The sequence below is a fragment of the Aulostomus chinensis genome, chromosome 21 (genome assembly GCF_037954235.1).
Source record: "Aulostomus chinensis isolate RoL2024-O1b breed Wild chromosome 21, RoL_Achi_v1.0, whole genome shotgun sequence".
NCBI lineage: Eukaryota > Metazoa > Chordata > Actinopteri > Syngnathiformes > Aulostomidae > Aulostomus > Aulostomus chinensis.
Window position 1 is genome coordinate 2,728,685 of NC_141340.1, and position 23,484 is coordinate 2,752,168.

Sequence of the window (23,484 nt, forward strand, 5' to 3'; positions counted from 1 at the left end):
GCAAGTACAGTACGGCGTACTTCTAACCCCATGATAGTAATGGCGTAGTACTCTGTGACCCATGTATAGCGCAGACATACTTATTCTGCGATGATCCATAAGTGCTCTTTGCGAGTCTTGAGTGTATACACTCATTACCACTGAGACATGGAGGCACAAGCATGGGATCAGATGAAAACGGGCCGAGCAAGGTGCACTTTCACTACCTCACAGGCTGGTGTCTAATCCAAAGAAAGGGTCAATTTTATACCCAAGCTGTTTGTTGCCAGCCAAGAGAAACATGTAACAAACAAAGTTGGTTTGTCTCAACCTCACCGGAATTTAACCACGGCATTGCCACAACTATCAAAAAAATGGTAGCGATCTCACAGTGGACGCGAATTAGCTTCTTTGCGCTAGCGTCTGTTACTAGCATGTCTCCTAAACGGGACGGTTCAGCCCTAAAAGTAAAATCTGGCCAATGTCTGTTCGCCCTCATGCCAGCGGAAGGGCAGGTTATGTGTGTTTGTCCACAAAACGCTGCTGGAGTTTTACTGGAGAGGTTGCGGTTGCGATGCTGTAACCTCCCAAGCACAATCATAAAATTGCCCCCCGACTGCTCGTCCACGAGTACTGCAGCTGTACTCCGTGGATTCATCAACTTCTCCAAACCTTCCTGAAGGATAAAGACTTGAGTTGTCATTTTTGGGTGAGCTCTCCCTTCAAGGCGGGCTAGGACACCACCTGGTGCCTGCTGCACAGAGACGCTCGTGTATTTTGGAAATTCATGGCATTATGCGGTTATAACTGTGCCTATCTTGTCATAAACTATTGTATTAATTTTTAGTGAGCATGCATTGCATTGTTTGGGAAGACGTGAACATTTCACTTCTGTGTTTCAGGCACCACTTCAAGATATTTCTTTTTAATTTTCGTCATTGAGAAATGAATGATTTTGCACCTACAAGCTGAGTTGCTGATTAATGTCCATTAGTGGAGCAACAGTTGCAGCTCTGCTGTGTTCCTCCTACCTCGTCTTTATAACAAGAACAACACCACGTGTGTCATCCGGTGGTGGTTGCTTTTATAAAACTACAGCCTATTAAATTAATGTGTCATTAGCCGGGCTAATCCCAGAGGGAGTGAAGCTTCAAACCCGAGTCTAACACGTCTAACGAGGGCTAAAACGTCCACGGCGGCACCCGAGGCACACCCAAGTAGAAAGACAAGACCGAAAACCTTTCATGTCAATATCATTGGTTTAATGCCACACCTCATTTACTCCACCATCCAAACACAATGGCTCAGCTTTATGGTAATATCCCCTTCATGTTTACATGCGAGTCGCTTCTGCATCACGCTGGTGAACCTTTAAAGTTATGCCCCCGTCACACCGCCAAATCTCTGGCCGCATCAAATTCAAAAGGAAAATGCAGGAGGAAGGTAGCTTTGAACTGTGGGAGAAAAACAACAAGATATTGTTTGTATAATGTTCACAAGACTAAATCTACACTAAATCCCTCAAGACACGGGTAGGCAAGAGCCTCACCGCCTGCACACACACCCACCTCGGGCTTCCAGCCTCGGTCCTGCACCTCAAACGCCTCAGCACACTTAAAAAGAATTTCAGAACCCAAAATGAGACGACCAGGAAAAATGTTGAAGTATAATACAGGATCTATGTTACCGGGGAGCGAGGGTACGTACAGATGCGAGTTAGCGCTGGAAAGACGCCGTGGACCAAACCAACGTCACGACTTCACCCTTGCGTACAAACGTGGTTTTCAGAACCCTGTTTTTGACTAAACGCTGGCAGGAAGTGGTGATTCAGTCTGGGAGCCAAGCTGACATCAACCAGAACCTCACAGATGCCACCTAGTGGCCATGATTATAACACAGCAGCTGACAAGAACAAACAGCGTGGAGGAAGAGGGAGGTCTGGGCGCTGGCCAGTGTCGACGGACCTGATGCTTGTTTTCCCCTCACAAGTGAAAACTGCATTTGTGGTGGACGTAAAAGTTTAATTCCATGTGAATCCCGTTTCTCTCACTCACATCAGTGGTTTCTGTCCCCGAAGCCTTGATGAAAGCACGGAATTGTGCAGAGAAACGGATCAGAACTGAGATGGTCGTTTGAGTTGGAATGTGTCGGGTGTCCCGCCCAACCACACCCAATTCCTCACGCCATAGTGATTCCATCTGGTCATAACTACTTTGGCCACTAGAAGGCACTGCAAATCTACAATTATCTCACTTAGGTCTGCTTTTTTCTCTCTCTCCTATTTAAAAACACCACAAAGGAAGTTTTGACATGCGGCTGTGTCTCATAACTTTCCGTCACATAGGCAACATTTTAGTAACAAGTTGAACTTTTTAAATCTTTAAAACAAATGTTATGTTTCTGAAAGCACATTTATTAACAACCAGGCTCAGGGACAGCGCTGCGCTCCCTCCATCGCTGCCACTCGTCCTGGTTCATAAATGTGACACGCGTCACGTCAGCGTAACAGTCCTGCACGCTTCTGTTAAACGTTCTCCGATTTCCACCGGGACCCACACGAGTAATCTGTGCAAAATTGGATGGTGTGACATGTGACCTATCAGTGACCTGTGTTTGAACAGTCAAATCAAAATTTCACCGTCTTGCTGTGACAATAAGTAAATGTCACCTAGTTCTCCCGGGACGGCGTTGGCAGCGACGGATGACGGGAGGAACGTGTCGGTCTGGTTGACACTGACACGCCGCGTCAAGCTGCTCACTTCCTTAGAATTTGGGGGTGACTTTAATACATCCCAAACGTATTGAAAGGTGAAAATTAATTTAAAGTGAAAAGTGTTGCGCTCATATTTGAAACACCTGACACCTGCTGACTCTTTCCCCATTTTCCAGTGCCTAAAATGATATTTTGGTTGTCAGCAGTTCGTTCAGGGTGATGCGTGTGTTTTATTTGGCGCCCAAGTATATTGTACCATATAAATACATGACTTTACCACCCAAATAACCGGACTCCTGCGTGTTTAATTGCCGAGTTAAACTGTATCATTTATTCTTCCAGATGAAAGGCTTGGATGCCACCCTGCTTCTCTTTTACATCCTTTTATATTCCCTCTGCCATTGTTATTCCATTTGATTAAAGTTTCATAATCAATACAAACACAACTGTGCAGCTGATCAAATATTTAATGTGCGCATCAGTTATTTAAACCGTGTGGACGGATGCATCACATCAAACTTGATTTCAATAACCTGAATATCGTTAGCAATGTTGTGGGTCAAATACTCAATTATTTATATATTTTCTACAGTTACATACGAAATACAAATGTATCTTTAAATCCGGCTTCATAAAGTACTACACTAGGTTGTCCAGTTCACCATTGGATGAAGTATTTCTGCCCACGTGACTAAGTAGTACTACACACAAGTATCGGCTTTGTATCACCTGGACGCCACAGCAGCAACAGAATTACAGGGAGGCGTCGCTGAAGGTGACTGTTGGACTCCCATCCACCATTTTGAGGAACGAGGGCGCAGAAGCGTTTCACAAACTCCCAGAAGAGTGGCGCTCAGTCGCTCCAAGGTGGCCGCCGCATTTCCATATTTGCTCACCCGTCCATTTAATCACTCAACACTCCGGAGATGAAGTAAGCAGTAGTAATCCTACAAGAGACCCCTCCCCTAGGAGTAGAATTACCTCGCCGGAGAATGGATCGGATCATTATTAATAGCTGTGGATCCGCTGCACGTGTGTACAGTCTCATTTTACCACAAAGAGGCTACACGGTGCTAATTGTTTTCACCTGCGCCAGCGTGGCAACACAACAACCTGGAGTTTTTAACGTCCAAAAACCGAGCAGCGTGGCGTTTATGATATCACCCTCCATCCATCGTGTTGCCCCCCCCCCCGCTCTCAAGACGAACCAGTCACGAGTTCATAGCAAATGAAACACAACAACTAATTTGCTTCATCATCATTTCAAGCCTTTTTTTTAAAAAACAATATGCTGATGACAAAAAGCTATTAAAGACGCTTTAGTCGCAAATCCCAACGGAGCAATTTCACGTTGACGATTCCAGTAATGTGAGATGAACTCGCACCGTGCTGGTTTCTAACGGCAACAGAAGTCCAACCCTGACAGTTGAGCTCTGCTGAGCTTTGTCTGTGTGTGAAGAGAAGATGAAGAGGCAAAATAACTCAAGTCTCAGTGGGTGGAAAGCTGTATTTGTTATGATAATAATAATTCACAGCACATCGCCATCCACTAGAACGCCGTGCAGGGCTCCCCTGGTAACGCTAGTCTCACCAGCCGAATTATCCCTCTGACAAATTTACTTGGTTTTCATGTGTTAACATCTGGCCCAGATGTCTGTTTTAGCCTCGTCATTATTCGATGTACTTGTTAAAACTGCATAAGCTTTTAATTTATGTGGCGGGCGTGTGTACACCCTCCCTGTGCTCTCCGAGGATTCACAGAAAAGCTCGTCACAGCTAAGTGTCTGGAGAGCTCTGGATGGAACACAACCGTTTCACCGCAAACACCAAATTATTTACAGTCGCCACTGAGTCAAAGATGGGCTTTTTATTTTTTTGCTGGAACTCTTCATTAAAATATACACTCAAATGACTTGGTAATCTAACGAGCTCGACTTAAGCTGCCTTCCCTCCCAGCAGGGTCGCACAACACCAGCGTTTAGTGGGTCAACAACCGCAAAAACACACAGCAATCCTGCAACACCTGAATTCATTCGGCTAATTGAAAGGGCTGAAGAGACTCTCAGGAGACTGAGAGCGCCAACACGCTAGAAACACGGGTCAGTCGCCTGATTTATACTTCCAGGTCAGATCAGATGGGGCGTGGATTGGGATCAGTTCGTCATCATACCTTGACCTTAACCTCTGACCTTTGACTGCATGTCCATTTAATCAAGCAATCAAGTCAGGAGAACTTTCGGTGAGCTATAAACATGTTGCAGAAGAAGGAACGTGCCTTCGGCGCGTTTCTATCAACTGGGTTGAGCAAATGAAATAAACCGCATGGCTGTCAATCATCAAACAGCGGGAGAAGATGAGTTGACCTTTACTAAGTAGAGAAGTATTTACCACTGAGATTACTACTACTACTGTGTCAGAGATAGAAGTTGTGTATTTAAACGTGTAAATGGAATGGAGTTATGGTGCAATGGCCCCTAAAACTCGAGTCCCCGAGGAAAGTACCTGTACCTCAACCTTGAGTGGAACAAGGTACTCCCGACGACTGCCGCTAGTACTGGACACGTTGCTGCTGCGCGGAGACCGAGACAAAAACTTGGAATATCTGAGGTACAAAAGCTGAAGATTCATGGTGTCAGAGATGATTCAAATTAAGTAAATCTACCGTTTTCCACATTTACGCTTTCAAACAAAAAAAAGACAAGAAGCAGCTCGAGGCTTGGCTGTTCACCCGAAGCGATACTTCAAGGCGCGTACGCGGCGGCTGTTGATAGGTCACAAACTACATGCATGATGAAGTTTCAGGGAGTTCTGCTGCGGCTGCAGGTGGCGTGAGGGATGAGCCGGTGCATCTTAATCTCACACAACGGCTGGTGCTGAAACGGCTCCAAGTGAGACGTAGCCGTCTCGTCTTTGCACTCATCGGCTCCATTAGTGGATGTGACAAACTGGAGGCCTAGCCCCAACGGCTTATTGACTGGGCTTTTAACTAAATGTTACAACTGAATATGGTGTGGATGTCCTCCAAATACCTTCAACAACCGTCTGCAGTAATAGAACTTTGCGGGTTCAGTAAATCATGAGCAGCATTCCTCAAATGACCATTACAATGACAATAGAAGTAATGGCATTGCCTTTAAGATTATTATTCCTATCAGCTCGTTCTCTTCTCTAACTCAGACCTTAATTGTGGTATCAATTAGAGATGACAATTTCCAATTAGAATTTTATGAGAGCAAGGACGTTGAATAGGAATTAGGTTGCTCATCCAGAGTGTTCAAAAGCTCTGATGAACAAACATTCATTATCCTTTTCTTTTATTCATGTACGATAGCATCACCTTAGTGAGGAAGGACGCCTTCTAGAAGCCAACGAGGTTCACTCAAGGGAGACAGTGAGTTGACAGAAAAGTACGGAACCAAACAGTCACAATTTAACTGTTTTATACAAACCTGTAGTTCATAAAGTTGGCTACCTTTTTACTGCTGCGGGTGAGGACACGAGCCTGACAAATACCACCAAATTAAAAAGTCAGATCTGCTCATCTTCAGGGCATCGCCACGTTTGTTCGGACGTTGAAAATCTTTAGCCAAAGTCCCACCTGAAGCGTTTCAGTTCAACACAAAGCGTGTTTGTCCGAGAGCTCCAAGTCAACCACACGTCAGCAATCAAAACAGTGAGTGACAACAAATCAGAGCAATTCACCGAGTAAATTGTGTGTGTGTATACATACAGTATATGTGTGTATGTATGTATGTATGTATGTATACACACCAATTTTACAGAGCAAACAAGAGAATGTTGTTAGCTTAGTTGCTAACAACAAGCTAGCAGCAGAATTGCTGGACTGTGCCCTGAAAACCACAGCATTGCTATTGTTATCGCTGTTGTTGTGCGTTGCTACACTGGAAATGAATCCGTTAGCTTTTTCTTCTTGTTTTTGAATCCGCCATTTTGGAATTTATGATGACTCCTATGTCTGTCGTGAGCCCCTCAGTCGACACGTAGCCTTGGCCGTACTTGAGTACACGCCTGGCGTTTACTTGTACTGCGGTGTTTCTGAGAGGACACTGGTAGCACGCGTGGCGCTGACGCTGAACACGCCACCCGGCAACGTGGGACTGAAAGAGCATCTGGATGTGTTTTTGCTTTTGTTTGTCTTTGAAAAAGTAAAGAGGAAGTTCCTGTGTGACAGATCTCTCTTCTGCTGAGTCACTGCGGCAGGATTCTACAGAAGCGGGTACCTGACAGAGGTGTGTCAGGTGATCGTGTTGGCTGGATCCGTTTTTACCTGAGAGGCAGCCATCGTCTCACCTTGTCATTCCAACAAACATCCGTAGACTTAAAATTATTCTCCCCAGAGTGCAGTTTGGTCTCCAGCGCCGGAAATGAAAGGGTTAATCTTCCCTCCCTCCACTCAGCTGCAGCGCAATGTGGGAATTACAGTTGATTATGTCTTCTTAAGAAGAATATCTGGGTTTAATCTGCAGCTGTTATCATCAAACTTATTAAAAGGTTTGTTCTATTAAACACTAATCCTGTTAGTGGGTGATCAAACAGCCCTGTTGCCTTTGCCTCATTAAAGTTCTTGGAGGGAAGTAGATGTGCAGACAACAATATGGCTGCCTGCACACCCAAACATCCAGGCGTTATGCTCACTGCTTTATACAGGCTGATTAAAAGTACTATTATGAGTACTGCATCTTATAATGCTGCAGTAGTTTTATTTGATCGGTTTTATCAGTAAACTACTTTGTCGCTGAGGTCAAAAACCTAACTCAGTATTTGGTGAATTGTTTTTTTTTGTGCTTTTGTAATATCAATTATTTATTCATCTCCTGGAGAATCTCCAGTCAGGCAGACTCAAGGTTGGTTGTTTTTGATTCCCCTTCGCTGACGAAATTTAAAAAAAATAAAATTAGCGTCTCAATTTGCGGTTCATGATGTTAAAAAATATCTCCTTGTATTATTGAGAAATGACAGAATGACATTTAAAAAGCAGAAACAGGGTTTCACACCAGATGAGCTCAGTAAATATATCTTATATTGATTATGGTTTTTGATCAGTTGGTCGATCGATCACCACGGCTGCGGTTCACACATCGGCTCTGGAGCGGCGGTGCCTTTGATTCATCCCGACTCTGACGACCACCAAACTCTAGTAAGACATCAAGGACTAACAATGAGCCTTGAGTGCCAGTGTGTCCCTGTCACGGCGACCTCTGACCCCCAGGGTTGTGTCACTTCACCCCCGAGTCCCAGCCGATCTTTGCACGACATTTGAGGTTATTTCCTGGAGGCGTTCCTGCCATATCCTGTTGATTTGAGGTCACTGTGACCTTTGACCACCAAAGTGGTCTCAGTTCATCCTGGAGTCCCAGTGGACATTGGCGCCACACTGGAAAACCGTCCCACAGCATTCCACGGGTACTGTGTGATGGTAACAGGAGATGGAAGCGTCGTGACCGCGGCCGGCGCGGAGGCACCAACATATTAATCACACTCAACTAATCAACTGGACTCTGGGAGATCCAGAGATCCTCTGCATCGGATCGGATCTGATCTGAGTCCACCTGACGCCAGTTAAATCAACTGAGTACAAAATACATGATCGTGTGGAATCAAACACAGCAGTGCTGGAAAATGCCTCGTCAACCAATACCACGTTCCCTGCTGTCAGTCTCTGGAGTTGGAGTTCATTTTCCATGTTGTGTGACAGCTTTGAGCTGGAAACATCCACGTTTCTAAATTTTCATCAGTATTTTTATTTAAAACAACAAAAAATCCCCACTCAGCAGTCGCTCCTGATGTCATGAAGGTTCCAACATTTATCAACAACACTGGCGGTAAACATGAGCCCTTCAGGTAGAAGTCTTCAACGGTGCCCCTACACCATAGCATCCAAAATCCTAAGATGGACAATTCAAGTGCAGGTACAATCAAACAAATATGTATTTACCAGGTCAGCTGATCTCCATGTTTGACAGGATGCATGATCGAGACGTCCCAGATTCGTCCCAGGACCATTACCGAACCTCAGGGCCGCATTTAGACAGGTTTTATTTTGGGAGATATTTCAAATATCAGAGCAATTTCTGACCTGCCCACAGAAACTGACGCTGCCAAATAAATTTAAAGAATTACGTCAATTCGATTCTTCCTTATTTTCCAGCCGCTCAGACAAACAGAGATTTAGTTTGGCTGTACAGTATATCACTGTTGGATATAAATTTCACACCACAGACTAAATTAAATTGTCACTCCAACATAAGCCATTCAGATGATTGTTTTTCCTTTAGGAAAAAAAAAAAGACCTCTTTTCTTATCCAGGATGGCGATAGGTGCTGCGGATGTCATCAGCTAAAAGATTGTCTGTGGATGAAGATGAGGAGACAAGCGAGGCCCCAGGCCCGTGTTTCCGAACACAGAAAATAATTGAATTGTGTAAAGGAGAATGTAATTGTTTCTGGAGAGAATAAAAAGGGAACAGCAAAATATAACGGCAGAGCACTGCTGCATCACGGCGGGCAAAAAAAAAGCGCCTTCAGTCTTTCCTACAATAAAAAATGAAACACGAGGGCAAAGTACCTTTAATGTAACTCAATATAAATATGAATAGTGCTTGAGCATCTACAGGGCAGGGTCCGGTTTTTGACAGAATACCAAGCAGCGTGTGAAACAGCCCTCCTCCTCCTCCTCCTCCTCCTCCTCCTCCTCCTCCTCCTCCTCTTCCTCGGCAGCTCCAGTCACAGATTAGATCAGCATTCAGCCCAGCCAGCATATTCTCCACATATTATTTATCAAAGGGCAGAAGTGTGGATTATTTCATCCCGGCAGAGAAACATGGACTTAAATCCTGCTCTAGTGAATTCTCTCTTTAAACAGTAGGAGGTAAACTAACTTAAAAAGTGAGCCTGACCTGAAAAGCCAATTCAATAATGTAGTTTAATTGAAGATGTGAGATTTATCTGATTTTAGATTAGAAAGTACTGCCCTCAGGTGGAAGGATCAATTACTACAAAAGATTGAATTGTCTCATCATCTCTTTGCTGCACGCATAATTAGAGGAGATACATTGCAGAGTGAGGAGGACAGCGCACGGACACACACACACACACACACACACACACACACACACACACGCGCGCGCGCTTGGCGAGCAGACCGATACACACGCAGGCGCGGCACATACACTCCCCCATTCATACATTTATGCAAACATTCATTTAAAGACCCATGTATAATCTGCTTTTGCTACATATTGAAAAATCCGCTCGCAGTTAGAATCGATGACAAAATGTGAAAGAGGACACATTCCTTAGACAATTTTTTCGGTGTAAACAAAACTACATTGTGGTTTACAAAAAAAAAAAAAACTACAGCCACTTAACGCGGTTTTAACAAAAGCTTCCGTACTAAGTGAAACACACAAAGGATCTCACTTGTCTTTCCACATTAATTTAATGGAAATACAATGGGTTTGTCAAGGTTTTCCACGGCGGATGTGCACTGACTCAACATGCATCGTCCAGCAATACGAAGCCCTGCAGTGATTCATTCCTGACACAATATTGTGAATCTCTCAAACAAAAGAATCAATAGAACAAATAAAGCATTATAGATACTGGATCGCATTCATACGGGTGTTTTTTTTCTTCCAGCCAGAATAACTCCTGATGGATGTTTTCAATACAGATACAACAGAGAGAGAGAGATCTGTGGCGTTCGTGAGGAAGCTCCTTTGTAGCTTTATGAGAACGTATAACCCAGCATGTGACTTAAACACGTATGTATGGAAAAGCATGTCAGAGCTCACACGCCTTATAAACACAGAAATACGCCCCCTGAATACCTAGAAGGCTGTTTAATGGTCTTCATGTTCCTCTGAAACAAATACAAATGTGTCTGCTACAACCCCACTTCCTCCATCAAGATCAAGCTATGTACGATCAAAGCTTTCATTACATGTATATATATATATATATATATATATATATATATATATATATATATATATGTGTGTGTGTGTGTGTGTGTGTGTGTGTTTTGCAGGTACTCCTGACAGGATTAAGTACTGTGACAATGCAGGAATAATGAAGTACTGTAACACCAGTGCGTGGTCATACCTCCGACCAGCGGGCAAGGCATTGTAACAATGGGCGTGAAGTCACTCACTGGGTGTACCCTAGCCAAACCTTGTCATGACAGCTCTGGTGTTGGTCACATGATGCACTAGGGCCCAAAATGTAAACTTACACTGTGAAAGAAGAGGCTATAAAATGGCCGATTATATTTAGCATCACAAATGCCCACGAAACGACTTCCGCAGTAGGTCTCGCTCTGTAATTCTTTTGCAAAATGTTTGTTCGATTTCCAATTAAATCATCAACAGCAACTTCCCCCTGACTGGTTTCCCCTCATTGTCATTTACACCGAGCCACTTTGTGACAAGCGGGCAGGCAAAGCGAGGAGCACATGCCTAGCTGAGAGCTGCAAAGACTAAACCGTGTAAATCCTAAGACTGTACCCTGAGGTACTTCTTTATGGGCTCACACGCCTCGGTGCAGCTTTCATAGGAGGCGATAAGGCATTTGCTCTGCGACGTTTGCTCCGTTTCTCGCCATCCATCGGCATCGTCGATGCAAACAAGCACATGTCACTGCTCATCCTTCAGAAGACTGTTAATGTCCTCAAAACGTTCAAAATAATAATAAAAAAAAGGTGTTTGGAATTGCTCACGCAACCGGCACTCTCCAACATGGCTACCATGCTATTGTTGGCCATCTCTCCTGTACCACCTGTTATAAAAACAAACCTTCACAAGTTCACGTTCCTCATCAGTGATTAAACGATGACAGGGCATCGCTCTCAGTGACCTTTTGTTTTTAGCCGGCAATATGTTTTACACTCCTGATATTTATGCAGAGCAGCAATGTGTCTGTGTGGATCAAAGAGTGGCCTAAGTTCACACTGGCTAATACCCGTCTCCCTCGGCGGCAGCACACGGATAATCACATTCATACATCTTACACCTGATTCACTCTTAATGATGGATATTGAATGGTGGTCAAAACAGCTGTGGCTGGGAAACAATATACCACCTTTACAATGTGCTAATGAGTCGAAGTGATGCTGGCAGTCTTTCAAAGGGGGTTGCCATAGTGATGGTGGTGCAGTGTTTGAGTCATGACCACACAAGCTTGAATCTCAACTCCACACCTCGGCTGATGGGGTGTCACGGCCAGTGAGACCAGCGTGTGAGAAACATCACCGCCTGTTCAATCCCACCTCGGTCATTAGTTAGATTACAGACACGCCGCCTCTACTGGAGAAGCTCACAAAAACTGCAGGGTCAAAATAACAATGATGTGCTCATAATCCTGCACGTACCGGGTGGTGGGGGCGGTACAAATTCCTTTTTGGAGTCCTGGTTTGGTATCTTTTTGGTACAAAACAGGGAAAGAAAGACAAAAAAAGTTTCATTTTTCTATTCTATTTTCTTATTTCTATTCTGTTTTCTTATTACAGAAACACGCCAACAATTTGAGAAATTCTTTTATTGTCCATAGAGTCAGAGAAGACAGACGCCTGTCTCTCATCTGTGCTGCATGAGGGAGCTGAGACCCACAGACACTAGCTAGCTAGCTTAGCACAGTTAATGGTGATGGGTGGGAAGTGTTAGCATGTCTCAGTCAAAACTAATTAAAATAGACTTTTATCCAAGATAATCTTATGAATCCAGTAATGTACTAAATAATGATTGTGATATATTGCAGTTTTCACAATCAAAGACTAAGTCGGAACTACTTTCCTGACAGTGTGCAGTGATTTCACGCAGCTTCTCAAGAGCCATTGTGATTGGGGCCGACGTGAAGTTGAAGACTAGAAGAGCGATTTTACCCTCTCATCAGCCTCCGGGGATGATAATATTTTCAAAAGATTGTAGTTCTTTACAGAATATTTTATAATAATAATGTATAAAATCCTTCAACTGACAATAAACAGTAAAATTTACTGAATGCCATAGCTTTGCTTTGAGACCACAATCATGTCTGCTATCAAGATGCAGAGTGTAGTCTGGGAGTTTTTATGAATAATATCACCCAACAAAGTGTTAGATGAATGCCTCGTGGCGTGATTCCACCAGGGCCAGCTGCGCAGTGTTCCAGCTGCGATGATGGTCGATCGCAGTCACTCCAAACAACTGATTACACCCGACGCGCCTGAGCGCATTTCAGGAGCGTCCCAGAAGCATCTCTTCGTTCTGCTCCGCTAGAAATACTTCAAGCTGCAGGGAGGCGCTGGCGCTGGCACTGGGCAGGAAGCCCCACACAGGTACGGCATCCATTGAATTTTCAAAATAAACACACCCTTGCGCAAGTACTCTATATCAGTGTGACTGCTGCTGGCACCAGGCTGGATGTTCACAGGAGTTTCACCATGGTTAGGAGGGTTTACCAACCCTGGGAGAAGCACACAAAAGCACCCACTGAAGATGTGCTGAGGACAGGACAAAGCCTGCCAGAACCAGAACATGATGCAGCTGTACTCTGTGGAATCGAGGGACACATGGGAGGCGATGTGTCACCACTAGTTTGGTTAACACAAATGGTGTTACGTTAACAGTTGGCCTCGCTGTTCACTCTAGCGGAGGCTCGTCTACATCCTCATCTCTGATGTTATGAATACTGTCTCCAGAGGAAAGACTCATTTCTCTACCCACAACAGAATATTTGGCCATCCGTACAGTGAGGCTGCATCCACGCAGGTTTAGCTGCTGGTGGATCACACGGCGTTCTCACCCAGGAAGGTAGAGCGGGAGGGAGAGAGCCATTACTATATCCTGTCCCAGAGGACTGAGCAGAGGGTGGCCCTGCAGTCTTTCTCAATATGCTGGCTAATGAGTAGAGAAAACTCTTGTTTCAGGATGTGAGATGAGTCTCTGATTGTGCATACACCCCCGGACGGAAAGTTGGCACCAATAAAAAAGACATTTATCCTTAACCCACTGAGCCTAAAGGTTGTTTCTTTTGAGTGCTTGTCATTCTTTTGTATTATTGTATGTTCTAAAATATGCCCCAGCAACTGCTGCACAGAAGAGAACAAATCCTTCCTTTGGGTGATGCTGGGGCTCTGTTGGGCTTTAATGGTGGTCTAAATGTTATTTTTTACCTTCATTTAAAATGATAAATTATGTTTTATAGTTGTGCTGAGTTGCTCCGGCCTTGTTGCTGGCACTGGGGCTATCACTTCACTTTAGGCTGGTGGCACGAGCAACACTTGGGAGCCTGGCTTTGCTGACAGATAGCTGAAACTTTACACAAAGGCCCCATGGCTCGTGATGAAGTTTTGCTGCACCTGCTGCAACTATTCTCATTGTTGCGATTAATGTTCAATAATTTCATCCCCAGGACCGTTGGCATTTTCAGTACCATAGAAAAACAAGTACATGTGGTATGGATTCGACACCAAAATATCTGTGTTTGCTACAGAAGTGAAGCCTTTGTCACGGGGGAGAGTAACACAAGTGTATATGGGCTGGCAATATTCCAATATATATTGAGAAAACACTCTGACTAAGTTGTATAGTGTTGTCTCACAAAAACTGGACTTCCACTTTACATGTAAACACGTCAAGTCCAACTGAAATCGTGCTTCTCACGCTGTCCCTCCATCACATACATGTTTCAATCAGCCCCCGACTGTCCAGGAATCCCAGCGTTGCTAACTTGTAAATTGTGACCCCCCAAGAAAACGTGACTAGCAGTAAGGTGGCATACCACCACTCTAAATTCCAGGGTAAGTACAGTATTCTTTCCTGTTCTTGCTTACTGGGACAATGACAGTGGTTCGGTTGAATGACTGCAACCGTGCATGCAAAACTTCTGGTCGTGAGTCTGACTTTGCTTGGTAGCATGTGAACAGGAGCATTCCATAAGAAACACCTCCTCTGAAATATCGTCTTATTTAGAAAGAAATGTCAATCGTTTTAGGGGGGGACGGCATGGCTCTAAGGTAGAGTGGCCGTCACGCAAATCCCCTCTTCCCCAGGTGACCATGTCCAAGTATCCTTGAGCAAGATACTGAGCCCCTAACTGCTCCTGATGGCCCTGCGACGGACTGGCGACTCCTCCAGGGTGAACCCCGCCTCTCACCCAATGTCAGCTGGGATAGGCTGCAGCCTCCCATGACCCTTAATGGATAAGCGGTATAGAAAATGGACGGATGGATGGAAGGTCAATAGTTTAATTATTGCCATCTATGTAAACATAGTCACCGGCTAAAGTGATAGATGGAGGTCAGCGTGACTTTGCCAACAGAGGGTTTTCATTTACCCGGATGGCAAAAGTGCAGCAGCAGACTATTGGAAACAAGCACTATTGCATATTCTGAGAACCACCCAGCTGACATACTCTGACAGGACGACTGTTCCAACTCTTCATTAGATTTATATTGGAGACCTGCTGAGAACAGTGGAAAGAGAAATGAAATGGTGCCAAAGCCAGAATTGGTTCCCCACTGAGATTGTAATTTTCAGTTAAAAGTGCAAATGGTCAATTCTAGATGGGTCTGGATTGATTAGAATTCGACGCATGATTGCTGTGTGGAAGCCAATGATTTCCATGTAAAGGATCATTTATTCTTCTGTTTAACCAATAACAATATCACATATTTATACAATAGTATGTAATAACTACATCCTGGATGCTTTATTATTCATTTCCCCCTCAAATGGACCTCGAGAGTTCTCTCTTTTGCAAGGACAAGCAACCAATTACACATTCACTGATACATCAAAGCACTGCTAACACAAAAGATCCGACGTGGTCAAACTCCCTGCAAGCAGCCCCCACTCAGAAAGCCAATGTGTTTGGGCCATGAATATTTCATTCCAACCACACAATAAGATTCTCCGGATGCCACATAAATTCCACCTTGATTTTGCTCTGTCACCACTGAGACCTGGTAAGTGCTCAATTTCATGGCTGATCAGGTATTGTACTCGCTTAAATTCAATGTTGGAGAGTGTGACAGCAGAAAATGTGCTCTCTTTTTTTGGGTCTGAACTGGAAATGTTAATGAACCCAAATGTGTGTCCATTGCAAAGGTTAATTGCTGTGTGAATTCTTAAGGGGTGACCTTTGGGGAGTAAAGACTGCTAAATAACTATTAAACATTTTTTTGCTGACCTGTACATCCTTGGACGCCATGCTGCCTGCGTTGTTGGCCTGACTTCCAGTTTATTATCTTCACAACTGTTCCACTTGGTTTCTTTTCCAGCGTGAGGCCACTCGTTTGAGCCTTTACGGCGGTCCACTTCTCACTCGACGTTAGCCTTGCAAGCTAACGGACAGGCTGTTGTCTTACACCGTTCATCGTTACACCTGTGGAAATGGGTACAATATAACTTCTGTATAACCCAAGAAATGAGGACTCAGGGGGAGCGAGACGTCAGGGGTTAGCAGTCAAGTTTCTGGCAACAAAACTGGATGTTTCCAATGAAGTGTCAGTACACCTTCGTTGTACTTTAACCTAATCAGATCTGTGTTAAAATAATCCATTTTCCAACGAGAAAAAAAGGAGTGTAGCAGTTTGGACAGCCTCATACTGGCCTCAAACCCATGACCAGAGCGTGGGAGGCAGACCTGCTAGCACGGACGTCCTGGCAGATATGTCGCCTTTGTTTGCGAAACTAAAAGGAAAGAATTTTTAAAACATGAAAAAACCAGAGTTATGTTTTTCAGAACCTGGAACCAACACCAATTATGACACAATGCCAGTGGTGTTAAATAAACTCAACACAGTTTGAACCGTTTAAATCTAAATTTGCAAACCATGGATGAGCTGTTTGGTGGGTTGTTGCGAAGGAGGATTGCTAAGTGAGTCCTAAGGGTTGTCAGCAAGTCTGGATTATCTTTTTTGCATTACTTATTTTTATTAATAGGAGCCAGATATAAAAAGAGCAAAGTTAGGCATTTCTTGTTAGTTTGCCGACTGCCTTTGTGCTGCACCGAGGTTGTTCAGGCAGGATGTGAGGTCATTTCCCAGGAATTCTTTCTTCTCACTGTTTTCCAGTCTAGTCAACCTGGCAATTCACCACTGGTCCCTGATTTCAATGAGGTCCCCCCACACCCCCCCCCCCCCCACCACCACCCCTTTTAGCACAATAAGTGGTTGGAGGACTGTTCTGAGGTATTTGTCAAGAGTCTGAACACACAAACTGCACACTCTGTACCCTGCAGTGTGTGAGTGTTGTGTTTCGGCTACATGACAATGGACCCAGGTGACGCTCAAGCCGGCTGGCGAACAGCACGTCAGGGGGAAGAGAATGGAAACGGAATGTCAAGGATTGCCCAGAGAACAAAGACGGATGAGCTTGCGTCTCAGCACACGGAGCGAGAGAACAGGTGAGCAGGAAAGAAGCTGATTGGCTGGGAAAGACACCGAGAGCGGGGCGGAGCTAACAGGTCCATGAACATGACCTCAGTGGTTCGGGGCTGAAAACCCATGCGTCGCTTCAGATTCTTCAGGCAGCTGATTTTGATTCAGCTTGAATCTTCTGATTCAAACTCAGATGAGTTGTAGTCACATTTTTGTTGTTTGCTTCATTCTTTTACTGAACTGAATCTGAACCCAAGATGTCACGGCTGAGAATGACTCCAAAAATATGGTTCCTTCATGGCCGAGACATATCATGTACCTTCTCCCCAAAATTTGATGGGATTGTTGCAACAAGATCGTTAGAGAACTTGCTCCTGTGCTTTGACGAATTAGTGGCAACAACTTAGAACTTCTTCCCAAGATTTCATGCATTTGTGGACCTGAGATTTAACTTAAAGGGAGCAAGTTGTACTTCATGGCCACAAATGAATCGATGCATGGGGACAACTTATACATTCTGCCTATCTTTCTCTCTCTCTCACTCCCTCCATAGCCACTCTGGAGCGCCATAATTTTCCGTAATGACTTCTGTTGTTTTTTTGGACCCCAGATCCGTTTTCATTTTTTTCTTTTCTTATGCTGGCACAGCAACAGCTGAGTCACTTCTCCATCTGAGCACATTAAAGGTTCAGTTAAGAGTGTTTTGGGGACTCCAGAGTTCTCACCTCCTCATATGGTGCTAATTATAGGAGGGCAAAACGACTGCCATCATCCATCTCAGGGACGGGACCTTGATAAAACTGTTGATGATGCTTGTATCTCTCGCGCTTTTTGCTCCCATCAGTGTTACTATTGTTCGCTCAGTTACAGAGCAGATAAGCCTAATTGGTTGCAAGTCGCTGGGAAACTGTTAAGAATGATGTGAAACGATGTTAGGAATGATGCAACACTCTCACCTCTTTTCAGGTTGTGCTCTTACAACTTTGCTTTGTAGCTGAACAAACGGTATGTTCCAGTGGCTGCTGATGGAAAAGTTTCCACATCCAATCAATTTTAGCAGAAGTTAAAAAAAAAAAAAAAAAAAAAATCAAACGTGAAATATAGAAAAATAAGAGGCAGCATGTACAACACATACCAAACATGGATGGCGAAGCATGTAGGCAGCCGGGGAAGTTGTTCATGCTGAGTGAAGCGGCACTTCAGCATCCCGGCTCCCAGACGGGTCCATAATCATCAAAATTGCAGAGTGCAAAAGCCAGATTCTGCTTTGCTTTATTTAGCATACATGTTCTCTCTCACACGCACTCTCACACACACACACACAAGTTTCCAAAAGCACACATCAACTTTGAGCCCCGTGTGCTGGTGCGGCTCAGCGGGGGGAAGCCGAGCGGTCGTGATCACACCAGTAATTGTTTGGAGCGAAGCAGCTCTTGTCAGGATGAATCATCGGGGCTGTTGGGACGTTCTGATTCCAAGTCGCTCAAAGTCCAAGCTCTCTTTAATCTGTCCTGTCAGGTTTTCGGCAGTTAAATTGAATCATTAGAGAAATAACAATTTGTTGTGGCTTAATTAGGCTGATCCCCCCCCCCCCTTTGCCCTTAGATACACCTGCTCATCTTTCATACCAGTCCTTTTAATTCTACTCATTTTTTCCTCTCATCCTCTTCTAGCGTCTCTCCTCTCAGATCGTCTAATTCGTCCAAAATGTGACGAACCGAGAGCAGATTGGCCTCCATTATTGAGGCCCGCTTCATTAACAAAGCCACACAAGTCTGCTGCATTTCATCACGCCGAGGCTCGGGCGGCGCAGGCGTTACTCAGCAGTGAGTTCGCCGTGTTGTAGCGAAATATGTAATACAACAATAGAACATTTTTGCCTCAAGGCTGTTTGCCAAAAAACATTTCTAAACGACAGACAGGCAGCCTGTCACCTGTGTGCGCTTTGTGTAAATTCCGCTCAGAATCACTTGGACATTCATACTCAGTCATTTGGTGTTTTGAAGGTTTTTTTCTTTTTTGGCCGGGAGCATCAGGGGAGGCTACGTGGATATGCAGCTTTCACATTTGTGTCATTAAAATCTGCTCACAAGTTTTCCTCCAAACAACAACAACAACAAAAAAAAGGTCTTCCAGATCCAGGAGTCCATCCAGACCATCTCTGGGAGCTGGGAGGATGTGGACACGTGAGGGGTTTACATGGACTCAACGGTCCACCAGATCTACATCCCCTCCAAAGGCTTACGATTCTCCTCTTGTAAAATTACACTAAATTCCATCAAATTCTATCTGTACTGTAAGTTTTCACAAAAGCGGTGATCAGATGACCTCCTTGGAGCCACTCATGAAAGGGAGGTCTCGGAGGTGCAGAGTCTCTGCGAACACGTCCTTGAAATTGTGGCTGAATGCAGCTCGGCTGTGTTTTCTACCTTGAAAAAAAGTCCAGAATTTGTAGCAAATGAAGGCAGTTCGTTGCCTACCTGGAGTCAGACTCAGATTAAACCTGGCCAAAGTCTCCCTGAGATGGAAGACTTTTTTTTTTTTTTTCCCAACCCTTCGCGGAGAATGTGGGGAGGGAGGAAGAGAGAGAGAGGGAGGGAGAGAGAGAGCTCATGTTTGGGAATCATGTGTTTCATCTTCAAGGCTAGTCAGGACTAATGGGATTCGTACAGCCATTTTCAATATCAATGAGATATGATATGTGGAGATATGCTGATTTCCAAGGTTGCGAAAGGATGCATATTCATATGCTGAGTTTACAAAAACAAAGTGGCAAAACAGCAGTTTATATAACCTTTAGAAGTTCTCATCAGTGGCAGAAACATATTTTGCATTACAATAAGAATGTCTATTATTGACTTGGTTTTGATGTGTGCCCGTGTGTGGGGGCGTATTCACAGACACACAAACAACTGTGTGTGCGTGTGTGTGTTAGTGTGTGTGTGTCCATATTTCTCTGATGTGAGACTGCTGGCAGTGATTGCCCAGTTTTCCCATTTCCCCTCTGGCTAATCACTAGAGTCCCCGTAAATCCTTGGTATCACCACAGGATCAAGAAAAGGCCTCGGAGCCCCAGGGAGCCTATTTCCTCTGAGAGTATAACACAAACTGGAAACTCCTTGATATATTTGTTGGCCCAAGGATGGTCCAGGCTGCAGGGCTGAAGGATGTCCGCGGTCGCGCTGTTTGTAGGTCCTTATTTTACAGTTGGGCTGTCCTCTTTCACTCAAAATAACCTTCTTCAACCTCCATGCAAGCTGAGGCGGAGAGATCGAGACCTCTACCTCCTTTGTTCTGCCGTCAAAACCAGGCGTTTTTTTTTTTGTTCCACGAGACACCGGGACATTATTCTGGTGGTAGAGTGGTGTTTTTAGCAAGAAGCAAAACCGGGCGTTTTTACTAAGACGTCTGGATATTTGCAGCCATTGCTCTGGCGACCAGAGTTATTGCTTTTTTAGCGTCAGGGGACATTTACGTCTGTCCTTCTGGTGACTACAACGGTGTGTTTTGTAGCGGGGGGCCGGGACATTTACAACCGTCCCTCTGGTGACAACACCGGCGTTTACAACAAGCTGGCGGGGACATTTGCTGCCGTTTTTTTCTGCTGAGGAACCTGGTGACATGGCAGCTCCATCCATCGTTCTATCATCATCGCTGTAGCAAGTAAAGCTGGTGTTTTATCAGAGAGATTTTTGTTATTTTTCTACCAACAAAACGTGACATTTTTAGCAAGCGTTTGTTCTGGCTGTCGAAATGAGACGTTGCAGCTGTTACTGTGTATGATCGTATTTGTCGTGTAGCCTGAAGATCAGCCTTGTCTCAACTGTCTTAAAATATTATTTTTTTTCCCCCCCCACAGAGAATTTTTTCCTTTTTTTGTAAAAAACAAAACAAAAAAGCAAACACTCGCCGGCATCGCTGGACATGAACGGGCATCACACACGCGCTCTTGCGTTTTGTAAGGAATCATAGGAATGTGAAAGAAGCGTCGACCACACAAGTCTGCCAACCCAGGAACTCCACCAGGCCTGAGAGGAAAGAGAAACGGTGAGTTTCTACGGGAGGAAGGTCAGCGATCAGGATCCCACTGTAAGGTTTCGCTCCAAACGTGTACTTTCCAGCTGCAGCGGCTGTATTCCAGCTGGTGTGGTTGCACAGAATAATTAGTTTGGTTGGAACACCACCTCGGGGGGCTGGATTAGCTCTTGGAGGGCAGTTTCTCTGGCAGCCCAGTGCTCTGATGAGAGCCGAGATATACTGTCATGCACCCACCACTGAGGAGCTTTTGATGGTTTTAAAAGCCTTGAGCAAGTGACAATTACAGCCTGAATGGCAACGAGGGTCAGAGGGAATGAGATGCTGTGGACTCTGGAGCTGAAGGTCGCTGGGGACACAGGCTGTTGTCAAGCTGAGCATTGCAATGTCAAACAATGGATGCTGTCCAGAGAGGATTTGTTAGGAGTAACACAGCTGAAATAAAACCAGCAAATGGAAAACAGAGTCAAAATGAAGCATCCAGCTGGAGAGAATCGAGTAGAACTCAGTACTGAGAAAACTGCAGTTCTCCGTAGTAGAGCAACTCTCCCTGGTTTTGTTCTGTTGTTGAATTATTCACCATTACTGCACGACAGAGGCTGCATCACCGATAACGCGAGCAAATATTGTCATAGTTTCCAGTGTTTCCTAAAAATGTATTTTTATATGTACCGCAATTAAGGTACACGGTCAATACAAATACTACAACCTCCACTGGATTACGAAGACACTCAAGGATGGACTTTGTTGACGTCTGGTGATGAATGATATGAATCTGTCGATTAACGTTTGGACTTGAGCCAGAGGAAAGATGTTATGATGTCACACTGCCTCGCCGGAGGTAAACGCTGTAGTGCTCCCGAGTTACACGTAGTATGAATTACAATACTAGATCCACATGCAGTTGTTTGATCTAAAATAAACTGTCAAGTTAATTTTATGACAATATTCTTTAACATGTACAAATCTAATTTTAATGACCTCAGTGGAGGCGGGACTTCGTGGACCCCCCCCCCCCACATTAGCAGGGTTGGAACTGCAGGAATATATTTACTATAAAACACAGCTGCCAACCAAGTTCCAGCATGGATCGGGTACCAGGTGTTCAACAGGTTTAATGATGAAAAGGTTGAGCAGAAATTAAGAAAATACCCTCCAGATACTTCAAGTACTGGTAGCATCAGAGTAGCCTTGGACTGAGCGAGTGCAGTATAGTAGGAGTGAGCGTGTCTCATGTACTGACAGTAAGACACAGATGTAGAATCATTTTCGCGGGGACAAACAGAAGCTGCGTCATGTCTTCTGGAAAGAAGAGAAACAGAGCAACTGTACATTTTGCGCGGCCTCAGATTTCTGAGGATATTTTACATGTACTTTAGTCTTTTTTTATGTTGAGTTAATTTCACAAGTGCACAGACACACTTTGCACATTGCCTTCATTGAACCAAGTTGCCATTCAACGTCTTTTTAAATGATTTATTTCCATTTCTGAGATAGCGCTGCTCATCTGTTTTACTCCAGTGAACCATTTTTACAACAAACACTCATCACAGGAAAACCAATAAAAGACTTGAGAGCTCCATTCATGACATCAAAGGTCAAACACATATTTTCCTCAAGAGAGAATTCTGCGTGGAGTTCTTCATCTCTCCCGGAGCAGCTCGCGCTCTATGTGTGTGTTTACTTCCACGCTGGTTGTGTGAAGGTGTTCCTATTCTACTGGGAGGCGCGGCGACAGAAGGCAATGAAAGAGCTTACAATGTGAGCTGCAACCATCAAGAGCGTCGCACTGTTCTAGCTCGCTGCTGAGCTGCTATTTTACAGCTCCACAGATGAGACACAACGGCCTGCTGGAAAGGCAGGGTTACACTTCAGATCACCGGGGGGAAAAAATCCACTCGCCAGCAACACCGAGCATTTCATCTGAGGTATCAAGGCAGAGGCTCATTTCCATACCGGACAGTACCGGGACCAGCAGACTCTTCTTTGAATGTTCTGAGATGGTTTGATGTGACATCAGAGTTGCTGCTCTCAGCAAAATGGTGTACAGATCTGCCACTAAGAGAGAAAAGCCTACAAACTCCCCGACGGAGCACAACTCCATCGTTAATAAACCCCGACCAGAATCTTGTGCTCAAGATCCCCACGTGTCACCACCTGGTGCTGCGTATTATCAATGTCCTGGCCTCCACTTCAAAAGTGCCTTAGACAAATATTCTTCCTTAAATAGTCTTGCCAGTGACAGATACTCCTGACAGCTACAGCCGAAGGAATACTACATCACTTGTTCACCGGGCCTCCTGCATGCAAATGACTGTGTTTCTCAAGCGAATGCTGCTGTGAATGATTCTGACAACAAATAAAAGGGAGGCAGGTAA

General features: G+C 44.6%; 1 long non-coding RNA gene across 1 annotated transcript in view; it reads right to left on the minus strand.

The window, feature by feature from the left end:
* Positions 1-23,484, minus strand: part of LOC147241353 (uncharacterized) — a 202,116-nt gene that overhangs the window by 101,066 nt on the left and 77,566 nt on the right. Inside the window, exon 5 of the long non-coding RNA XR_015110882.1 lies at positions 15,880-16,074. This is a non-coding gene — a long non-coding RNA (uncharacterized LOC147241353). The remainder of the gene's footprint in view (positions 1-15,879; positions 16,075-23,484) is intronic.